General features: G+C 32.9%; 1 long non-coding RNA gene across 1 annotated transcript; it reads right to left on the bottom strand.

Moving 5' to 3' along the window:
- Positions 1-13212: 13212 nt before the first annotated feature.
- LOC143057741 (uncharacterized) lies at positions 13213-18325 on the bottom strand. The gene is made up of 4 exons (XR_012972807.1): positions 18205-18325; positions 16371-16482; positions 15517-15583; positions 13213-13351 (listed from the first exon to the last, which is right to left on the bottom strand). It is a non-coding gene; the product is annotated as an uncharacterized LOC143057741 (long non-coding RNA).
- Positions 18326-25495: the final 7170 nt, after the last annotated feature.

Raw genomic sequence — 25495 nt, 5'->3', positions numbered from 1 at the left:
CATAATGTTTCAAAAGTCAAATTTATATGAGACTGTGCCTAAAAATGGAGGTTTTCCAATGAAGCGGGCCTTACATGAAGATGTAATATTTTCCAGCAATTTTAAGTTTGTGAAGCTTTTTGATTATAAATAATCCTTACATATGTACTTAATGTACTTTAAATGGAAAGAAAACTTACAAATAACATATCATATTAGTTTAAAAGGGTCTTAGGCCAAGTAAGACTAAAATTAATTTAGGGTCAATTTAGGCCGTAGCACATATTTACATTTAAAAATGCATATTGAAGTTATAGGAAATAAAAATTTGTGTCTTTTCTATCATTTCTATACTCAGGTGACATGATACAATAAATCTGAGCACAAAAAGGCTCTTACATTCAACTTTTTGTGTAGACAGTATGGTCTGATACAAAGATTTTTCACTTTTTAGTGAAAAACTTGCATGCAATTTTAGTCTCAACAGGCTTATATTTGAACCACATGCTATCCTACAGAGGTAAAGAAAGATATTATGTGAAATGAAACAGGTACAAAAGACATTGTTAAGTGCTTTTTATACAAATTTATTGAGGTATTTATTATGGACTTCAACTTTTATGTGCCATGCTCCTCACATTTAACTTGATCCAAACAGGGCGTTAGACGAGGGTCATTTATACAACACATTTTGCTCATATTTTCTGAGATAATCTTCTTTTCTGTAGATTCAGAGTTCACAAATGAGTAATAAAACTGGATTAAAGCATAGAAACACAAAAATTGACACATGAAAACATGTCAGATAGAAAGTCAGAATGCCACTTATGCATCAAAATTGAAAAAGCTATGAAATGCTTATTTTGACCATATAATGCCAAAATTGGTCATTTTTGCAGAAATTCTATCAAATAAAAGTTTAAATCCTTTAGTTTTATGCTATTTGACAAATTGGCACCATCAAATCATTCAGGGAAGTTGCCAAAGTACAGATTCTATATTTCCTGATTTCACCTCTTAGGTCCGAGTACACAGTTATTTCGTAGTGCATTTCTTTTAGACAATAAATGAAAATTAAAAAAAACCCACCTGCGCTTTCTCAATAATATTTTTACAGTGTGTTGTACTACTTTTGGGACAAATTATATCAAAATTATAGAAAACTTCATCAGCTCTAACTCAAAATATGGACAATCTTATGTTAAGGGGGTCTTGAAATCTTTTGACAGCTTCCGAAGTGCTAATTTTTGACCTTTTTCAGCTGGACCTAATCACTACTTTACATTAATATTTATGACCCAACTTTTTTTACAGTGTCATTTCACCCCCCAACTTGCTATATGAGGCATAAAACATGGAGAAATAAATTTGGAAGGGGTATAACAAAAATTGGCAAGTAACACACTGTCCACACTAAGGACTATATTCGTGGACAACGAAAATCAAAGGACGATAACTGTGTACTCGGACCTAATAGGATAGAAAAAGTTGACCAATCTTAATAAAACTTGGTATGACTAAAGCTTAATATATTACAAGACTGCTTACAAAGTTTCATAGCAATAGGATATATATTATAGACAATATGATTAATTCTATATTCAACTTTGCGTGTTAAATTTAGACGTTAAAATTGAGAAATTTCAACTATCAACATTTGGGGCTTATAAAATTTAAATATTGCAAAAAAATACTTTTAAAATGCCTTAATATATAATATATCATGTATTTAAAGCAATAGAGTACTCATTTGTTATATCAGACTTAGCATAATGTTTCAAAAGTCAAATTTATATGAGACTGTGCCTAAAAATGGAGGTTTTCCAATGAAGCGGGCCTTACATGAAGATGTAATATTTTCCAGCAATTTTAAGTTTGTGAAGCTTTTTGATTATAAATAATCCTTACATATGTACTTAATGTACTTTAAATGGAAAGAAAACTTACAAATAACATATCATATTAGTTTAAAAGGGTCTTAGGCCAAGTAAGACTAAAATTAATTTAGGGTCAATTTAGGCCGTAGCACATATTTACATTTAAAAATGCATATTGAAGTTATAGGAAATAAAAATTTGTGTCTTTTCTATCATTTCTATACTCAGGTGACATGATACAATAAATCTGAGCACAAAAAGGCTCTTACATTCAACTTTTTGTGTAGACAGTATGGTCTGATACAAAGATTTTTCACTTTTTAGTGAAAAACTTGCATGCAATTTTAGTCTCAACAGGCTTATATTTGAACCACATGCTATCCTACAGAGGTAAAGAAAGATATTATGTGAAATGAAACAGGTACAAAAGACATTGTTAAGTGCTTTTTATACAAATTTATTGAGGTATTTATTATGGACTTCAACTTTTATGTGCCATGCTCCTCACATTTAACTTGATCCAAACAGGGCGTTAGACGAGGGTCATTTATACAACACATTTTGCTCATATTTTCTGAGATAATCTTCTTTTCTGTAGATTCAGAGTTCACAAATGAGTAATAAAACTGGATTAAAGCATAGAAACACAAAAATTGACACATGAAAACATGTCAGATAGAAAGTCAGAATGCCACTTATGCATCAAAATTGAAAAAGCTATGAAATGCTTATTTTGACCATATAATGCCAAAATTGGTCATTTTTGCAGAAATTCTATCAAATAAAAGTTTAAATCCTTTAGTTTTATGCTATTTGACAAATTGGCACCATCAAATCATTCAGGGAAGTTGCCAAAGTACAGATTCTATATTTCCTGATTTCACCTCTTAGGTCCGAGTACACAGTTATTTCGTAGTGCATTTCTTTTAGACAATAAATGAAAATTAAAAAAAACCCACCTGCGCTTTCTCAATAATATTTTTACAGTGTGTTGTACTACTTTTGGGACAAATTATATCAAAATTATAGAAAACTTCATCAGCTCTAACTCAAAATATGGACAATCTTATGTTAAGGGGGTCTTGAAATCTTTTGACAGCTTCCGAAGTGCTAATTTTTGACCTTTTTCAGCTGGACCTAATCACTACTTTACATTAATATTTATGACCCAACTTTTTTTACAGTGTCATTTCACCCCCCAACTTGCTATATGAGGCATAAAACATGGAGAAATAAATTTGGAAGGGGTATAACAAAAATTGGCAAGTAACACACTGTCCACACTAAGGACTATATTCGTGGACAACGAAAATCAAAGGACGATAACTGTGTACTCGGACCATATGTTCTATCGCGCCCTATGCGACACATGTTGCTAACGGGAGTTGTAAGTGTAATACATGTATGTTCTATAGAACCAGTTCAGCCCATGCCAATAAGTAGTTATTGCTTTCACTTAAGGTGGTACCTAACACTAAAGGGAGATTACTCTGTAAAATCATCTAAACGTTTTAATCACGTTGTATTGTTAAGGATATATTAAGCTTCTCAATGATCAAAATTATTGTTTGTCAAACTATTATCTATCCAACCATTTTCTACCTTGTCCACTCTGCCCACCTGTAGGAGTGAGCCTGCAATATCTTTTGTTTCATCTATTAAAAGACTTGCAAGTACAATCACTTGAAAAAAGCTGATAAGCATTTGTAATCAATATTTTTACAAAAAATAGATTAGAGATACATGTAGAGTGGGCACAGGTGGACTGTCCGCAGTGGGCAGGTGGAAAAAGCAAAATTCACACGGCATACCTGCCAACTGTCACTATTTGCGGGGGATTTCCCCCATGGAGGCTCCCAAGTGGAAATTTTGTAAGAGCAATTTTGTCCACTATTTTAAAGAAAACAATTAATTTACCAATGGCTATGAGCTTGTTAAAGCACGAAGAAACCAAAAAACCACATTAATTAATAATCTATATTTGAAGGCCCCCTTGAAGGTTTTGTAGGACTATAAGAACCATCTTTCAGTAAAACCCCCATGGGTATTTTGAAAAGTTGGCAGGTATGACACGGACTCTTGTGTAAGAGAAAAAAATAAGAAAAAATTTATTTGAGGTGCAAAGTGGCATATGTAGTTTGTGGAGTTGTGGTGTTATGATCAAATATATTTTTTTGGGATTTTCAGTCACAGGCACTAGACATTCTGTCAATAGTATAAAAAATATTGGCAATTGGAAGAAAGTAGCTAGTGTCTATTGACAGAACGTCTACTGTAGTGCCTGTGGTTCAGTGGTGTTCGGTGGTGTGCGGTGTTCAGTGGTGAAAAGATACCGCAATCAAAATAAATATATTGTTCTTATCTTATCATTAAAATTAATCTTTCAACCAAGTTCTAACAGGTGAAAATCGTGTATTTCTGGCGCTGTCAAATTGTTAAACTAAAATGTACTTAATTTAAAAAACACTTTATTTTTTTCAGAAATTCTATTGAAGGAGTGTTATTGTGTAGCCTAACGGCGTGTTGTATATAAAATTCATGTGAGTCACTCAAATAAAGAAGAGGTCCGAAGAGTTCGAATGCTTTCCCGTTGTCGAACTAGTACATGATCGTACATGAGTCACCTTTCCTTTCCCCTGGTTTTCTGGAAATCTAAAAAAAAGTTTAAACTGGTCCGCCGTTCTATCTATAGCTGATAAGTGAACACAACAGGGGTCCAGTTTAAAAAAAAGTTTGACTGACGAGTGCTTTCCCTTACTTCGTAAACTATGGAGCGCATACATGAGGGTTTGGATGGGGTTAAATGATTAAAGAATAATGCCCTTAAAAAATGAAAATTAGAGAATAATGGGCCAAAAAATAGAAGATTAGAGAAAAAAAGGGTTAATTTTTGGAAGATTAGAGAAAAAAGGGGTTATTTTTTTACAGATTAGAGAAAAAAGGGGTGAAAATTAAATGTTTACAGAATAACAGACCCCCTCATCCAGACCCTCATACATTCACTTGATTGTTTAAAGCAAACTTATTGAAAAGTAAATTTTGGATCAAATAATCTTCAATGTAACTTACCAAAAAGTTTCAAAATCGAGTGATACCTGTTACCTGTTACCTTCTGTAGATCCCTCCTCTATCAGGAGAACCTGGAATCATCCAGTAAAATTTTGTTACTTTTGTTACTTTATATTTACATCTGTTTCCAGTCACTATACATTATCTTTAAACAATTTTATCTATTTACAGCCTATGAGTTTGGTAAACCTTACTACTTTTAAATGTTTATTTACTTTCAAGGAGCGCACTACGCTTTTCATGGAGCGAGTAACACAGGCTTCTAGTGATTGATTCCACCAAATTTATGTCATTTTTCTCTAACACATAGTAGAGGGGGGATAGGAGGGGTCTTGATCCCGAAATCCCGGACTTAAAAAAACGAAATCCCGAGGTCCCGAATTTAAATAAAGCAGATCCCGACATCCCGAAATCCGAAAAAAAGGATTCCCGGATCCCGAAAGGGTCAATCCCGAAATCCCGAGCTTAAAAACACCCGATCCCGGAGTCCCGATAAAGGTCCTATTCCCCCTCATAGTACCAATCAAAAAGACTACAGTCCAAGATTAATTGTATCATATTCGAGTTGCTAACGCATATGTCAGTCCATGAAGCGGTCCCAATCTTTGGTACAACAACTGCATAAAGGTTTTTTGACCATTTGAAAATTTTGAACGGTGGTACTGTACAGTAGAATATATGTATCCAAAAGCATTTTGATCTTATAACAGGCTTTACGTATACACATTTGTTCTGAACCAGCACTTTTCCATATAGAATTAACAACACCAATTTTACAGTTTTTGATATTTAAGTACCGTAATGACGGTTTTGATTTTGCTTCAGTAAACAGTTTTTCGGACCAAAAGCCATCAACACACTTTTTTACTTTCATTTTCCACTTGTATTTTGTCTCTGGTTTAAGTAAAACCTCTGAGGCACACGGTAAGTTATATTGTTTCAAAATCTTGTCAGCCCTAATAAACCAGCTTTTCGAGTTTTTTCCTTTTGTAGACAGTTGACGCTTTCGACAGAGTCACTTCTAGCTATGGTACCAAACGTTATCAGAATCTTTTTATGTAAAAGTGCAATAATAATGATAATTAAGGCAAGAGTAGCAATTGTTTTAAAAATATCTTTTTTATTTGCATATTCATAACTTGGCCTATTTCAATTTATATTGATATTTTCAGTTTATTAAATCTGGGACTATTGTACTATTATACTTAAAATAGTGCCTTTGGTATCATTGTTTGCCTAAACTAACAAACAAATTTGCAGATATGAAAGGTTTGGTGAAAGAGAAATATATGCAGACCGCTTTGAACCAACATTTACTTGTCCATAAGATTCCATTAAAAAAGGATTAACAGATTACACGAATTTCATGTAAAATAATGTACAAAAAAATGTATGTTGTAAAGACCTGTTGGTGACCTTCTGCTGTTGTCTGTTCTATGGTCGGGTTGTTGTCTCTTTGACACTGACATTCCCCATTTCCATTCTCAATTTTATAATAATTGCTATATGTGTATATGTCCCTCCCACACCCTGCATGGTGTATAATTTGGAAAATAAAATATCTTATCATGATATCTCTAAATCGAAGTGAAATGAAGAATGACTTTTCATTGTCTATATTTATCATGTTTATACCAAAATAGTTACATTAGATGTATGTTTCATTATAATATTTTATTTTGATTGGCTAACTGCACATCACGTGTTATTCCGTAAGCAGTTGCATTGCTCAATACAACTTTTCATTCATGATAACACATGCTCCAACAATAAAGTGCACAGGTGAATTAATTAATGAAATATATAAAATTCGTGTTTTCATGATCATAGCTAAAAAATGTAATTATAAGTATTGAATGGTTCATTTTGTAACTTTACAGGGTTGTAAAAGCGTTGACCGTGCGTACATTTTTAGAATGAAGCGCTTCCGCGCTTCATACAAAATGTACTTCGGTCAACGCTTTTACACCCCAATAAATTTACAAAAAGAAGCATTCAATTCTTAAGAGAAATATACGTGTCGCCACTCATTTAGTTATATTAAATGACCATACAATTAACATGATTAACCTTTTAGAAGAATATACTTATGCTTGTTATTAATTGATAGATTTATTGTTTTAGATCTCCATCATTTCTGTTGTCAATTAAAGATATGAGAAACTGTGACAGTTATACTCATTTATGCAAAAATGTGGTCTACCCCAAATCAGAAAGAAATATGGACATACTTGAAAAATCTGTGAACGTGAAAACCATTATTAATTCGTATGTCGAAGCAATACCAGTAAGCACAAAGTAAAACAAAATAATGAATCTGAAAGTCAGTTCTGTATTCGGTTCTCTTTGTGCGGCAACTGTGTCTTCTCAAGGAAAAGGAACCATCCAACTTGATCATCATCTCTTCTCGCAGATGTATAACACATTGATTAAACGACCATCACAATCGCAGTCGTTCATCAACATAGCTGTTAAAGTTGTAGAAGATGTTTATAAGCAGCTTGGTTTTCAAAACTCTGTAGTGTCTCAACAGAGAAATACAGTCATCCCTGCAATGGCTGATACTGGCTGTCAAAATTGTCTGGATGGTATCAAAGTGCTTCACAAATTTGACTAACATAATGTGACCTAATACCGTTAAATATAATAACACATGCATTGTTATACTTGAGGCCGTCATTCTAAGAATATCAGGAAAGGACCAAGATAACAACGAACTAGACACTAGATTAATTGCGTACATCACAGACGTCTCAGTCAAATTTTTACCCAGCAAAGGGTGCGTATTGTTGTATGTTTGTTATTTCTAAACTGGCTAGAGATAAAGGGATATGACGATGTGAAAGCTTCCTTAGATCATGACGTCATGCTAGGTGTTATAGAACCCGTTCCAGTCGGCGAACCTGTGACATGGTTTCATCGTATGGTTGGTTATTTGTTCCAAAAAGAATGGACAATCGAGACGCACAATAGATTTTCAGGCTCTCAATGCTCCTGCAATAAGGGAACACGTCAAACACAATCCCCTTTTCATCAAACAAAATCAGTCCTTCGAGGCCAGAAAAAGACTGCTTTGAATGGTTACCATAGTGTACCCATCAGAAAAGAAGACCGACATCTTACAACCTTTATACATGTATAAGATTGCACCTAAGGATCCATCGCATCAGGTGATGATTACACAAGAAGGTTCGACGAAATCGTAGCCGATTTGTCAAACAAGACAAAATGTGTCGATAATACTCTTCTGTGGTCCGATGGTATTGAGGACAGTTTCGTTCAAGCTTGTCATTGTTTTGAGCTTTATGGAAAACATGATATAACTTTAAACCCAGAGAAATTCCACTTCGCACAAGATACAGTTGAGTTCACTGGATTCGAAATAACAAACGAAAGTGTGTGCCATTGAAAAAGATACCTGCAATTTTTAAATTTAAGATACAAGCGACACCGAATCACATATTTGTCGGAAAACATTGGCTGATTATTTAAGGCGCGACACCCTATTAGGCAGCCAATGCATCCCCTTTATGAACATTTCTGGATTAGCCATGCACTGCTTATATTCCGACGGGTTATATTTGGTGTGTGTGTGTGTGGAGGGGGTGTAAGTTGCAAATAGAATTGATAATTTTTAAAGAAATGAAATTAAACCCAGAAAATTACTCTAATAATAATGTACCTTTTAAACAATCAAAAAACATGTTAAATTGTAATATAAAAAAAGTGTTTTGATACTAAACCCCTAACGGGAAGGATTGTGCCTGATGTTCATATGATGAAATCATAATCATTCAGTCAGTTTAATTGAAGTCTGGAGCTGGCATGTCAGTTAACTGCTAGTAGTCTGTTGTTATTTATGTATTATTGTCATTTTGTTTATTTTCTTTGGTTACATCTTCTGACATCAGACTCGGACTTCTCTTGAACTGAATTTTAATGTGCGTATTGTTATACGTTTACTTTTCTACATTGGTTAGAGGTATAGGGGAAGGGTTGAGATCTCACAAACATGTTTAACCCCGCCGCATTTTTGCGCCTGTCCCAAGTCAGGAGCCTCTGGCCTTTGTTAGTCTTGTATTATTTTAATTTTAGTTTCTTGTGTACAATTTGGAAATTAGTATGGCGTTCATTATCACTGGACTAGTATATATTTGTTTAGGGGCCAGCTGAAGGACGCCTCCGGGTGCGGGAATTTCTCGCTACATTGAAGACCTGTTGGTGACCCTCTGCTGTTGTTTTTTATTTGGTCGGGTTGTTGTCTCTTTGACACATTCCCCATTTCCATTCTCAATTTTATTTAGAGAAATATGAAAAAAACTTTAATTAAACTTTCAAAAATGGATTCCTCATCCAAACTTTGTCTTTATGGGAAATTAAAAAATAATTGTCAGTCTGAGGAATATTTAAATTGCAATAATTTTATACATAGGCAGTTACTCTAAAAATTTAGACTAAGTGATCATTCCCTAGGCATTGAATTAGGAAGGTACAGAAACATTCCAAGAGCACAAAGATTATGTAAAAAATGTGAAGTCCTAGATGATGAATTTCATTTCCTTTTTGTATTGTGACATTAACTTATCTTTGCGTTCTAATCTTTTTGCTTATCTAAAAGACTATGTACCATTATTTCAACGTCTTGATGCATTCAATAAACTTAAACACATTCTAAACCCCATCCCTGAACTTGGTTGTCATATTGGAGTCTTCATAAAACAGTCTTTAGAACTGAGGGAGTCAGACCCGTGTCAGGCAAGGTTATGATGGTGTTTTTTCACATGCATTTATAATTGAACTCTAATGTTCTATTATTCTATATATTGTATTGTATTATTTTGTATTTCATTGTATTACATTGTATTTCATTGTATTGCATTGTATAGTATAAAATTATTGTTTGATTGTATTGCTTGACCCTCATGGGTGTAATTTTGCAATAAAGATTAAAGATTAAAGATAATAATTAAGGATGGAACAAATAGGTTTAATTATTTATTTTTTTATATATTTATGTTTTTTTTATAAATCATATACAGAATACATATCACAATCAGAAAGGTTTCAAGCAGAATAAACAATAGCCGATACTTTAAATTACTCTGCTCTAGAATATATAAATAAAATAAATCTTAAACTATTTTTTGGTCCCATATTATATACTCAGTCGTTAAAGAGAAGAACAGTCATGGCTCCAAGAATACGTACATTAGCTATAGAAAGTTACAAATGTGGAGAACAATACCATTCATATAAACATTTTGTTAATTCACCAGATCAAAATAGAGATAGACTATTAATCAGTCATAGTTATATTTCAAATAGACATATACCAATGACTTGTGATCCTTATGATTGTTATTAATTAATTGATTTATTGTTTCAGATCTCCATCATTTCTGATGTCAATTAAAGATATGGGAAAACAGTGTTGTACTGTTAAACCACTGTCTTAGGTTAGGGGAGGGTTGGGAACTGGCTAACATGTTTAAACCCACCACATTCTTTATGTATTGCACGTGTCTGTCCCAAGTCAGGAGCCTGTAAATCGGTGGTTGTCGTTTGTTTATGTGTTAGATATTTGTTTTCGTTCTTTGTTTGAACATAAATTAGGCCGTAAGTTTTCTCGTTTGAATTGGTTTACAATGTCATTTCGTTGCCTTTTATATTTGACTATGCGGTATGGGTTTTGCTCATTGTTGAAGGCCTATGTTGTTAATTTCTGTGTCATTTTGGTCTCTTGTGGAGAGTTGTCTCTGTGGCAATCATACCACATCTTCCTTTTTATTTTTTTGTTATTTATATTTATTTACATTTATTTACAAAATACAAAAAATAGATAGAGATAGGAAATGAAACGCACACATGTCTATACGTGCCAGTTAATTCAATAGAAATCAACGACAGTGACAATTCTGATACAATGACAAGAATTGTCCCCAGTGACAATTTTATATTGTAATAGAAATTGGCTCCAGTGACAATTCTGATAGTATAAAAGAAATTGACCCGAGTGACAATCAGGATAAATACAGGCAACAGTAGTATACCGCTGTTCGAAACTCATAAATCGGTAGAAAAAACAAATCTGGGTTACAAACTAAAACTGCGGGAAATGCATTAAATATAAAAGGAGAACAACGACACAACATTAAAATGTAACACACACAGAAACGAACTGAGTATTAGACAAAATAACACTGACGTTGAAACGCCCAACAGATGCAAGCCGAACATTATAAATATTAATAAAACAAAATGAAAATCATTAGAACTTGAGGTGTGGGATAATGTCATTATACCAAGTATGATCGTGTCCCAACTGATCCTCGAAATATTTGAAGTATAATTATGAATCTGAAGAATTTGTGTACTGTAACAGCATTGGAACAGCTGTAAGAATTTTAACAGGATATTTGTCGAGAAAACAAATTGAAGCTGTTTAAGAAAGACCTTTATTTGCAGCAATGATTCACGAGCTTCACTTTTCGCTACGTGAAGCAGTTAAAACGTGTTAAAAAATGGTGCTTAAGGTTTTCTTTCCATTCGTTTGATGTGTTTGAGATTTTGATTTTCTCATTTGATGAGGGACTCTCCGATTTGAATTTTCTCTGGAATTCAGAATTTTTGTGATTTTACCTTTTTTTTTTATGTAAATGCAAAGGGTTGAAGCACTTCTAAATTAGTCAATTTTGTAAAAATCAAAATTTGTTGTGCAATTCCAAATGCAATAAATCACTCACATGTTTAAACAAAGGATACTGAACTATTTTAGTATTTTGAAATATGTTTTACTGTGTTGTCATTGGATAAAATTCTATAGAATGTAATAACGCTTTGTTTTAAATTTAATTTCTTTTTACAGCAAATGCCATATTATGATTCTATACTACTATGAAATAAGTAGTCATGCAATTAGTGCTGAAATAAAAATTGGCAGTGGCTATTTTACCGGTTTATTAGGGCTATTTTGCTGGTCCTAAATTAAAACTTTCAGCCACCTCAAATGCTTTGCAAGTGCCTTTCTTTTGGTGCATGTTTTGTCTTGCTAATACAGGTATGCATGAACAGCTCATGACACTTATATAAAAAAAAATACAGGGATGTGGTATGTTTATTTTGCGTCTGCATCACGTTTGGCAAAAAATGCAAATATAAACATTGATATACAATTCTCATAGAATTATGGCAATCGTTTTCTATGCATCTTCTGTACAATACTGGTATTTCTTAATTAATTTTATATTCACTATTCACTCTTTGTAACGAAAAACAAAAACAGACATAACAGTCCTGAACCAAACACAACTATTGTACAGCAAGCTATACTGACTTGGAACAGGTACACAAAGAATATGGCAAGGTCAACCATGTTTTTGAGCGCTAAACCTTCCGCTTAACTGGGACAGCGGTACAAGAGAACACCATAAGTACTAACTAAAAAATAAAAATATGGGTAAGAAGCACAAAAACACAATTAGCAGCAAAGAAAAATATGTACTCTAATCTTATCATTCAATTTTTAGATTTTTCAACGAACTTCTGTATTTAGCAGTGAAAGAGGTGCGAAAGATACCAGAGGGATAGTCAAACTCGTAAATCGAAAATAAACTGACAACGCCATGGCTAAAAATGAAAACGACAAACAGACAAATAATAGTACACATGGCACAACATAAGCGAATGTGGTTTGAAAATTCTTATCTAGAACGAAGATTACACTTATCTAATGCCAACTACTCCTCTACATCTCTGACTGGTCAGTGTGTTTTTTCCGCACTTTTCGTGTTAATTTGACACTCTCATCGCAGCTTTATTCTCTAATAATTGCCAGAAATTCAGAATAACAACATGCAATATAGAGAAAGTGAGATCAAATACATATTTCTTAAGTCAAGAATCGAACAGTATAAGAAATTCATAACTAACGTGCCTAGTAAACAACGAAATAAGAGACCAAAAGAATTTCAAAAGAATTTGAATAATGATATCAAAATCCCAACATGTGTGAACAAAACCAGATAATGAAATTCAAACAGCACATACGCTTCAATTAGACGTGACTGATCTTTCTCTCCACATCAAATCAGTTTAGATTGAAATTTCAAAGTAACAATGGACTCAACAACCATCCAGGATCTTATGAAAGACCACTGATGCCATATTGACCTCTTAAAACAAAGCAGTTAAATGATATTTAGACATGTTAGATACTATAAACATTAAAAAAAAAGAGACAGAAGAAACAAATTTTACAATCTTTGAGTCGCATTAAAAAGGAACATAATTCTATTTTAATAATTTTTTATTTCATTAGATTTTTAAAGAGTAGTGTCAAAAATATCAATCACCATATAAATCACAAATTTGTTTAAAAGGAAGAAATCAAGTCCAATGTTTTCATTCTTTTGTATCCAATACCAGTCCTGAATAAATTAAAATACAAATAAAATAAATGAACATAAATAATGATAGCATACACAGATTAATTATTAAGAAATTAAAACACATTAGAAAAAGCTCTAACCTGGTCAAGCTGAAAATTTTTATGTATAGCCCTTATCCAAGCTCAACTCGCTTCAAAGATATTGTTAAAAGAGAGTATATCTGATTTATCTGAAGGAATTTAAATTGTGATTTATATTTGATCATCAATGCACTGGAGCCCTTATCTTGAATTTTTTGTCAACTATTGTTGATTTATTATTATTCTATTCTTTAGGTACCAATTTCCGTGGGTTTCGTGCTTACAGGTGACATTCAACAAAATACAAATTTCGGACAGGTTGTATGCAGATTTTGGCAAAACCACGAAATCGCATTTTTTTGGGCAATCCATTAAAATATGTACCCACGAAAATATATAAATTTACAGTAATAATATGTGTGACATATCACAAAACGATGTTCGTCTTTGTATTATACGGTCAACAACGTAGCTGCTGTTGGCGTTTACTGTTTGCTTAAGGTCTTTTTAAGGTAGCACTACAGTCAGAATTTTTCTGACTCCAATCAACAGTCTTTAAAGATTAATTTCTCCAAAACTACTAAATGGATTTTTTAAAATCTTTAACTCATTTTCAAGCTGAAATATAACTCTTTCTTAATTTATATATAAGTTAATTTTTGGTTTGATTAATCTCAAAATATAGCTCATTAAATGCCAAAAAAAGTGGTCTTCCAACTTGGATGAAAATGGCACATTCATGTCAAATGGTAGTTAAAATTTGTTTTCATCCCTGTAATCAACTATATACAATCTCCAAAACCGTGTCTCAGATTTTTTATATATGCTTCCAGTAAGAAGATATATTGATTTAACTGCTGGGTGCCAAACCTCATTTCACCTTTCATCTTTGGAGACCTATAAATTCATTTAGAAATAAATTATCCAAAAACTGGGACACAGTATTGTAGAAAATACACCCTTTAATCATATATATCAAAGTCAAGCCAGAGGGGGTACCAATAAAGTTTCTATTTTCATTTTTTCCTTGCAATTTTCATGAAAAATTGTTCTGAGAAATGACCTAAAAACTGAATTTCCCCCTTAGAACCCCTATAAAATCAATATAAATACAAACTTCCACTGGGAACACCCCAGGAGTGTTCTGATACCATTACTATATCAATAGAACCACACACTTCGTGTCTTTGATGCTCTAATGCTGTAAATTTTGCATTATATGTGAACTTTCCAACACTAACTTGGCATTTGGCGGTAGTTTGACGTCCCAGATATGACCAACATATGTGATGAAGTAATTAATATAGACAAAGCTCCGCCTCTTTCCAGACAGTCTCAGATAAGAGAAAAACATGATTGACCAGCTGCATTTAATCCATGTTTAGCATCATTATTCTCTATATATATAGAATAATTTTCATTTGAATTTAAAAAAAAGGAAATAAACTATGTCTGAAATTAGCTAGAACATTAAGAGTGTGCATAAAAAACATGTTCATAAAAAGACCAAGACCACCCTTTTCTTGAAAATACATTTAATTTAAATAGGACTGAAAAAAATACACATGAACTGAAAATTTGTTAAAATTCATAAAACTATATTTAAATGATGAAGACCAAAGAGAACAAATTTGTACAGGCAGTCAGGGGCTTTCAAAAATGCTTCCCCTCTCTTTTCCATAGTACTTTTTTTCCTTTTTGGTAGATTTTTTCCCTTTTAAGTTTTTTTTTTCTTTTTCTTTGTTCACTTCCATGTTATATAAAGAATATTTGTTGCAAAACAATGAGATAAGACTACAATATTTATCTTGTGGTCAAGGATTAACAGCTGGACACTGGTATCAACAGATGATTGACATATTAGACCCTCCCAAATGCCTATATATTTAGATTAATTACCATGTGCTTTTATTTACATATATTCATTATCAATTTACTCCCTGTTGTGATATGATAATGACTTTGGGATTTTTACAAACTGTGCAGAATAATACTTACTTCGAAATTATGTGATAAAATAAATATGATAAAAAAATCATTGTTAGACTGTAGTGCTACCTTAATATATCTACCACATATCCATCTACTATGTTTACATGGTCAGACAGTACTGTATATACGTACCGTTGCAAATTGTTGAGGTTACTTCTTAGTTGGACATACTCCACGTGATGCAACCACTTCACCAGCGCTGTAAACATATATGAGAATTTTTCTTAAACATGTATTGATTATAGCCTCTTTTATAACGCATTAACTGATGGTTAACAAAGTTTCTAGTTAGGGAGGGCAACTTAAAAAAGTGCATAAGAAATTTTGGATTTCAATGTAATATACAATGTATATGATATAAGCATTTTAAGTTTCGGAAAATGGGCTAAAATTGAATAGTATTTAGATACAACGGGTTTTCATCTATTTTATTTTCAATACGAATCAGTATTCATAAACTATGTTGTCGTTTATCTGGTTGTCTATAACCTACATTATGGAAATTTATTAGACAACCACCTTCGTCTTACATTATTTTGAATTAAATTCAGTTTGCATTTTGATTTTATACTGTTTTTGTCAAAACAGGTTTTATTAGTTTAGACATATTTATTTATCACGATGTAGAATAGTAACGGACTTATTGTTTTTTTTCTGCGTTTCAGCACTAATCTGATTCAGCAACGAACTTATCAGGTTTTGATTGAAGACGAAATGACACACAATGGGCCACATAGACGATTCAAAATCGCAAGTGTTTGTGTTGATATGATTACGGACGGCACCAATAATCGAGTTTGCAATATTCTTCATTTTGTGTCTGTACCACTCATGGCTTTTTCAAACAACTCCACACTTTGAAAGTTGAACTGAAATTTTTTTAATCGACTCTATAAAAATATGTAACAATATATTGTATATAACCTTAACTTCGCAAAGCTGTTAATAAAATAAAATGCACCAATCAATGAGTAAAAAGCACTTACTTGCAGTTCAGTACACATTCGTTGGAATACGTTTTCCCAGTCATTGAACACACGGGATCATATATCATACCACATGCGCACAAACCATCTTCTGCAGTTGCCAACGTACATCCTACAAAAAACACGTCATTAAGAAAAGATGTACAAAATGTAAAATCACGAAAAATACCAAACACCGAGGAAAATTTAAAGCGGAAAGTCCTTAATCAGGTAGAAACGTTAGGACGAAAAGACATACAAAGAATACATAAATTAAGTAAAGATTTACATAGCTTAGTTTCTTAATAATTTCTTCATTAATCAACGGGGAATTCGAATGAATAGATAATGTATAAATAAGAAAATACCGGTATCAAATCAGAAAAAAGACAGTTGTTATCCATTCGTTTGATGTGTTTGAGCTTATGATTTTTCCATTTGCTTAGGGACTCTCCGTTTAGAATTTAACTCGGAGGTCAGTATTTTTGTTATCTTACTTTTCTGTGTATCATAAATCACTAAATGATACAGGAAAGCAATGAGTAAAGTGACTTAATTTACGCATCGTTGTATGTATAATTTGATGCACCTGTCATACAAGTGAGAGGTTTATCGCTATAAAACCAGGTTCAATCCACCATTTTCTACATTTGAAAATGCCTGTACCAAGTCAGGACTATGACAGTTGTTGTTCATTCGTTTGATGTGTTTTATTATTTAATTTTGGCAGTTACTTAGGGACTTTCCGTTTTGAATTTCCTGGAAGTATAGTATTTTTATGATTTTACTTTTTACTGACAAAATGTTTGGGATATTGTTTTCTGATTTTGATTAAATTCTTTTTAATCTTGCCTTATCGAAAGTTTTCTTAATGGTTATAAAGATATTTAATATTAGGTAATAGATTTCCTAGAATAAAATTAATTGAGATCCATAGTTGTATGTTAAATGATAGGACTGACGTTGTTGACATTAATCAATCAGTACTGCAATGACCAGGAATTGGTTCCCAAAATTCTTTTAAACAAGAATGTGTGCATAGTACACGGATGCCCCATTCAAACTATCATTTTCTATGTTCAGTTGACCGTGAAATTGGGATCAAAAGTCTAATTAGGCATTACAATAAGAAAGCTCATATCATAGGGAACATGTGTACTAAATTTGAAGTTGATCGGACTTCAACTTAATAAAAAAATTACATTAACCAAAAACTATAATTGAAGCGGGACAGACGGACGGACAAACGAATGAACGGACGGACAGACGAACGAACGGACGCACAGACCAGAACACATATTAACCCATCAACAATCGTAAGTTGGGCATACAAACATGTTAAAGACAAAGGATAGTGAGGTATTTCTATAAAGTTTTACTAAGTATCTGGTTGTTACTGAGTGCTTATGAACGAAAGCATAATGTAAAGTTTAACTCTATCAGTCTTCTCAGTGTAATAAATCTTAAGCCAGGAAAGTCTAATCAAATATTGTTCATTGGAGAAAATTTTGGTTTCTTATTCATTTTTTCATTTTATTCATTTTTTTTTTAATTTTTGTAAAACTTGTTGATAATAAATTGATGTGCAATTATAAATAAAAGAGCACATGAAGGAAACTTAATTAACAATGCTTCTCCAACCAAAAAAGGTTGCTTTTACTTAGCCTTGTGGTATTTAATCTTTAGTTTGACTTTTGTTTCGGATACATGGCATTGGTACATAGACTGAAAAAAGTAAACTCACAAAAAAACTTAACTCGTAGAAGACTTTAAAACTGACTAATGATTAAAACAAGGAAACACGTAATTGAGAAAATGCAATAAGCATAAACATATCATGTCAATAAGAACTTACCCAAAACAGCAAGTAACAGACAAACAGTTATGAACTTATTCATGGTGACGAGTTTTTGTTTTTCCTGTTCTTTACAAGGTGGTTGTAGATATCAGATACCCAGTGTCCAACACTGCTTCTTTTTATACTTGTTGCATGCCATTTATGATGAACATTAAACAAATATATACATTACATGTTGTAAACGTTATCATCTTTATTTTACGTGCCTGTAATTTGAATGAAACAACTTTGAAGTGTTACGATTAACTTTGTTCTTCATTATACATTTGAAGTACAATAAACATCGATCCGTACCCGCATTTGCACTTACTTTAAAACATGTAGAGTTTACTAATTCTTATCTTTTGAAAACAAGTATGTATTTATTACGGTTGTACCAGTTGGTAAAACACAATAAAAGTATCAATATAAATGTTATTGCATGTTTTACATTATACTATTATAATAAGTATTTTTATTATTTTATTGACGGGTCATCTTTTAAGAGGATCAAAACAAAGTCAAATGTCATTTTGTCTTTCTGTATAAATGTTGAATATAAATCTTACTTCAAAATAGTTGATAAAAGTGATAGACTACCACTTCATGCATCTTTGATTCCCGCATTCTCAAAACGTTCGTGAAAGAACCACCGAAGATGAAACGTGACCCCCAGATTTTTTTTACAGAAAACGTTTACGTTATAGAGATTTGTTCTTTAGATCTGTCATCCAAATTTATAATTTTTATAAATTCACTGTTTGTAAAAATATGAATTATTCGAAATACTAAGTATTTTCTTATCCCAGGCATGTATAACCTTGGCCGTATGTGGCACAACTTTTGGGATTTTAGATCATTAATGCTTATCAACCTTGTACTTCACCTGTTTGCGAAGACCAAACAACGACAACCCATTGATTCAATGTACTTGTTTAGCTTTCTAACTATTTTGATCTGAGCGTCACTGATGGGGGTTATCTAGACGAAACGTGCGTCTGCCAGGTTCAATTATAAGCCTGGTACCTTTGATAGCTATTATCAGGAAGACTCCTAGTGTAGTATCAAGAGATAATTTCAGGAATGATTCATCTGTGAAAGACAAACATTTTGTTAAGAGTTGATGAAAACTATGACCATGCAATCGAACTCAAGATTCTATCAGTATGCACAAACATTGCAATATGAAAATATTTAGCAAAAATTTAGTGCATGCTCAATATTTTAAATTTCACAGAGGATGCCTCACTGCACTATGTAACAAAGAAAGGCCTGAATTGAATAAAGCATAAAACAAGATGAGCATCAACTCCCCGTAAATGAAATAGAATATATATCTACATATATATATTAGAAGAATTTAAGTAATGTCCGTATGCTGGTAACATATAAGAAAAAGATAATAACAGTTTCAATGCATCACTTTTTTACTAGTACTTTCACTGCTTTCGCAGATCTTCAAGTAATGTGACTTGTATATATATAAAACAATTGATTGACGTTAACAATAGTATGACGTTAACAAATACAAGGGAGACTACTAATGTCATTTTAAGTCTTTAAAATGTTACGTTAAAATTAGAATATCATTTATCATTTAATCCCGGGTTGAGAATGTTTATGAATAATTCTTCTTTCTTCCTCCGGACGGAGAAAATCATTTTGACGATTAACCATATACAATTGGAATATTTTAAATCGTCCATTAGAACAACGATGGAAATGGTCGTTTGCCCTGATGAGTGTTAAATCTTCATGGTTGGTTTGCTGTCTATGTAAAGTCATTCTAGTCCGCAGTTCATTTTTTGTCTCTCCAACATAGAATTCCTCACAATTTGAACATATGAGAGAATAGATGACGTTTAAACTTTTACAAGACATATTTTGCTTAACAGTAAAATGCTTTCCATTTTTGAAATAAATTGAACTTTTTTTCTATTAAATTTGGACAAGTCATACATCGTTTATCGGTACATTTTTTTTTACAACTGTCACAGTTTCATTAAAGTCAAATTTTGAAGACGTTAAATATCGTTTCAGACTTTTCGACTGTCTTTTGCTGTTGATAATCTTCTTTTTCTGTAAGACTTTGTCCATTCTTTCACTTATGTGTAAATTTGTTTCAATTTGTCGCATGAAACTAAATATGTCATAATCTCGCGGATTATAAGTTGTGACAAACGGAATAATTTTGTTTAAATTGTTCGATGATTCCTCGGTAGTTTCGGATCGCCGTGATTCTGTTACAATTGGTCCTTTTGTCAGTGCCTTTTAAATTCCGTAATTTATTTCTTGTTCCGGGTATTGTTGCTTCTTTGAATACGCTTTTAATTCTTCCTGTCTTTTATTGCGTAATATGTCTGTACTTGTAATAGTAATTATTCTTTAATTATTCTTGACGCTAGATTAAAAGGTAATATTTAATTTTACATGTTTTGGATGGTTTGAGTAAAAATTTAGATACATATGTGTACTTTTTTCTGATAGATTTTATGAAAGTATGATACTAACCCCTAACGGGAGAGATTATGCCTGATATTCATATGATGAAGACATAATCTTTCAATCAGTTTAATTGAGGTCTGGAGCTGGCATGTCAGTTAACTGCTAGTAGTCTATTGGGTTTTATGTATTATTGCCATTTTATATATTTTCTGTCGTTACATCTTCTGTCATCGGACTCTCTTGAACTGAATTTTAATGTAAGTATTGTTATGCGTTTACTTTTCTACATTGGCCAGAGGTATAAGGGGAGGGTTGAGATCTCATCAACATGTTTAACTCCGCCGCAATTTTGCGCCTGTCCCAAGTCAGGAGCCTCTGCATGGCCTTTGTTTGTCTTGTATGATTTTAATTTTAGTTTCTTGTGTATAATTCGGAGTTTAGTATGACGTTCATTATCACTGTACTAGTATACATATTTTTAAGGGCCAGCTGGACGTCTACGGGTGCGGGAATTTCTCGCTACATTGAAGACCCTTGGTTGTTTGCTCTATGGTCGGGTTGTTGTCGCTTTGACACATTCCTCATTTCCTTTTTTAATTTTATCAGTGTCTTTAGAGAAGATATCTGTGACAATTTCATTGTCTTTCGTTATAATTACCAAAATATTCAAAAACGGCATTTCCCTGACATTTCTGTTAATAGTGAAACACACATGTTGATTTAAAGAGTTTAAATCAGAATGAAAATCTGAGACAGATATATCTGAATTCCAAATTATAAAACAATCAAGAAATCGTTTCCAGTTTTGACGTATGTTAATGGCAAATTCATTTCCGTACTTGTGACCCATTTTTTCGTATAATAATTGTTCCAAACATCCAAGTACCAAAGTTGCATATGAAGGCGCCATTTTAGTACCCATAGCTGTTCCTTTTTTTCTGATGATAGTATGTGACGTTAAAGTAAAAAATATTTCTTTCTAGTATGAGTTTCAAAGATGCAAGGATAAATTCTTTTGTTAATCTGTTTTCAATGACGTTTTCCGTATTTTCTAACCAATATTCTACAGCTGTAATTCCTAAGTCATGAGGGATATTTGTGTATAGGCTGACAATATCAAAAGTAATGAGTTCTGAATTCGGGTTTACAGTTTTTGGTAGATGATTTAAAAATTCCAAATCGTCTCGTGTAAAACTTTGAACTTCACGACAGTTCATAATAGTTTATTTTGACTCTTGAACTTCAATTGATCCTTATATATTTTCAGCCTGTTTTGTTTTAGTTTTGGAATCATTTAATAGTGATATTTACTCAGCCAGTGGTTTCCGGATCCGAAACCATTCTTGTAATCAAGAAATCTACAGAATTGTCATCTCGTCAACAAGTTTGGTTGTTGTTTCTTTGACATTTCCGTTACAATTTGTTTTACTAAAATCAACAAAGACTCTTCGTAACAACAACTGATACAAAAATTCAAAAAGCAGAAATTTATCCTGATGAACTATCTTTAAATATAGCTAATACTAATAATGAACACTGCCTTTCCCTCGATCTTGAAATCTATATCATTAAGCTTAATAGCAAGACAATAACAATCAAAACAAAGGAGTAAATAAAGACCCACAACAGTTACCTATTCTGACATCGTACTCGGACTTCTTTTAAACAGAGTTTTAATGTGCGTATTGGTCTGTGTTTTTTTTCTACCTTTGCTAGAGGTATAGGGAGAGGGTTGAGATATATAAAAATAAAAACACACACATTTAACCCCACCGCATGTTTGCGCCTTTTCCCTAGTCAGTATGAATTTGAATTTTAGTTTCTTTTTTTCATATGTGGAGTTTAGTATGACGTTCCATATCACTGAACTAGTATACATTTTTGTTTAGGGGCCACCTTAAGCACGTCTCCGGGTGTGGGATTTTCTCGCTGCATTGCAAACCTTTTATTGGCCTTCGGCTGTTATCTTCTGTTTGGTTGTTGTCTCTTTGACACATTCGTCGTTCCAATTTCAATTTTATCAATTGTTTATAAAATTTCATAATGGATGTATTTGCTCGGTTCGATGCTATATTATTATGGATGTATTTGCTCGGTTCGATACTATATTATTATGGATGTATTTGCACGGTCGATGCTATATTATGATGGCTGTATTTGCTCGGTTCGATACTATATTACTATGGATGTATTTGCACGGGTCGATGCTATATTATGATGGCTGTATTTGCCACGGTCGATGCTATATTATGATGGCTGTATTTGCTCGGTTCGATACTATATTACTATGGATGTATTTGCACGGTCGATGCTATATTATGATGGCTGTATTTGCTCGGTTCGATGCTATATTATTATGGATGTATTTGCACGGACGATGCTATATCATTATGGATGTATTTGCACTGTCGATGCTATATTATTATGGCTGTATTTGCACGGGTCGATGCTATATTATTATGGATGTATTTGCACGGTCGATGCTATATCATTATGGCTGTATTTGCAAGGTCGATGCTATATTATTATGGCTGTATTTGCACGGTCGATGCTATATTATTATGGATGTATTTGCACGGTCGATGCTATATTTTTATGGCTGTTTATGCACGGTCGATGCTATACTATATTATAATGGATGTATTTGCGCGGTCGATGCTATATTGTTATGGATGTATATGCACGGGTCGATGCTTTACTATATTATTATGGATGTATTTGCACGGTCGATGCTATATTGTTATGGATGTATATAAACGGGTCGATGCTATACTATATTATTATGGATATATTTGCACGGACGATGCTATATTTTTATGGCTGTATATGCACGGTCGATGCTATACTATATTATGATGTATGTATTTGCACGGTCGATGCTATATTGTTATGGATGTATATGCACGGGTCGATGCTATACTATATTATGATGGATGTATTTGCACGGCCGATGCTATATTTTTATGACTGTATATGCACGGTCGATGCTATACTATATTATGATGGATGTATTTGCATGGTCTATGCTATATTGTTATGGATGTATATGCACGGGTCGATGCTATACTATATTATTATGGATGTATTTGCACGGTCGATGCTATTTTGTTATGGATGTATATGAACGGGTCGATGCTATACTATATTATTATGGATATATTTGTACGGACGATGCTATATTTTTATGGCTGTATATGCACGGTCGATGCTATACTATATTATGATGTATGTATTTGCACGGTCGATGCTATATTGTTATGGATGTATATGCACGGGTCGATACTATACTATATTATGATGGATGTATTTGCACGGCCGATGCTTTATTTTTATGACTGTATATGCACGGTCGATGCTATACTATATTATGATGGATGTATTTGCATGGTCTATGCTATATTGTTATGGATGTATATGCACGGGTCGATGCTATACTATATTATTATGGATATATTTGCACGGACGATGCTATATTATTATGGCTGTATTTGCACGGTCGATGATATATTATTGTGGATGCATTTGCACGGTCGATGCTTTATTATTATTGATGTATTTGCACGGTCGATGCTATATTATTGTTGATGTATTTGCTTGGTTCGATGCTATATTATTATGAATGTATTTGTTTGGTTTGGTGCTATATTATTATGGATGCATTTGCACAGCCGATGCTATATTATTATGACTGTATTTGCACGATAGATGCTATATCATTATGGCTGTATTTGCACGGTAGATGCTATATCATTATGGCTGTATTTGCTGGGTAGATGCTATTTTATTATGGATGTATTTGTACGGTCGATGCTATATTATTATGGATGTATTAGCACGATCGATGCTATATTATTATAGATCTAGATGTATATGCACGGTCGATGCTATATTATTATAGCTATATTTGCACGGTCAATGCTATATTACTATGGATGTATTTGCACGGGTCGATGCTATATTATGATGGCTGTATTTGCCACGGTCGATGCTATATTATGATGGCTGTATTTGCTCGGTTCGATACTATATTACTATGGATGTATTTGCACGGTCGATGCTATATTATGATGGCTGTATTTGCTCGGTTCGATGCTATATTATTATGGATGTATTTGCACGGTCGATGCTATATTATGATGGCTGTATTTGCTCGGTTCGATACTATATTACTATGGATGTATTTGCACGGGTCGATGCTATATTATGATGGCTGTATTTGCCACGGTCGATGCTATATTATGATGGCTGTATTTGCTCGGTTCGATACTATATTACTATGGATGTATTTGCACGGTCGATGCTATATTATGATGGCTGTATTTGCTCGGTTCGATGCTATATTATTATGGATGTATTTGCACGGACGATGCTATATCATTATGGATGTATTTGCACTGTCGATGCTATATTATTATGGCTGTATTTGCACGGGTCGATGCTATATTATTATGGATGTATTTGCACGGTCGATGCTATATCATTATGGCTGTATTTGCAAGGTCGATGCTATATTATTATGGCTGTATTTGCACGGTCGATGCTATATTATTATGGATGTATTTGCACGGTCGATGCTATATTTTTTTGGCTGTATATGCACGGTCGATGCTATACTATATTATAATGGATGTATTTGCGCGGTCGATGCTATATTGTTATGGATGTATATGCACGGGTCGATGCTTTACTATATTATTATGGATGTATTTGCACGGTCGATGCTATATTGTTATGGATGTATATGAACGGGTCGATGCTATACTATATTATTATGGATATATTTGCACGGACGATGCTATAATTTTATGGCTGTATATGCACGGTCGATGCTATACTATATTATGATGTATGTATTTGTACGGTC

The sequence above is a fragment of the Mytilus galloprovincialis genome, chromosome 13 (genome assembly GCF_965363235.1).
Source record: "Mytilus galloprovincialis chromosome 13, xbMytGall1.hap1.1, whole genome shotgun sequence".
NCBI lineage: Eukaryota > Metazoa > Mollusca > Bivalvia > Mytilida > Mytilidae > Mytilus > Mytilus galloprovincialis.
This window is presented reverse-complemented; position numbering and strand designations above follow the sequence as displayed.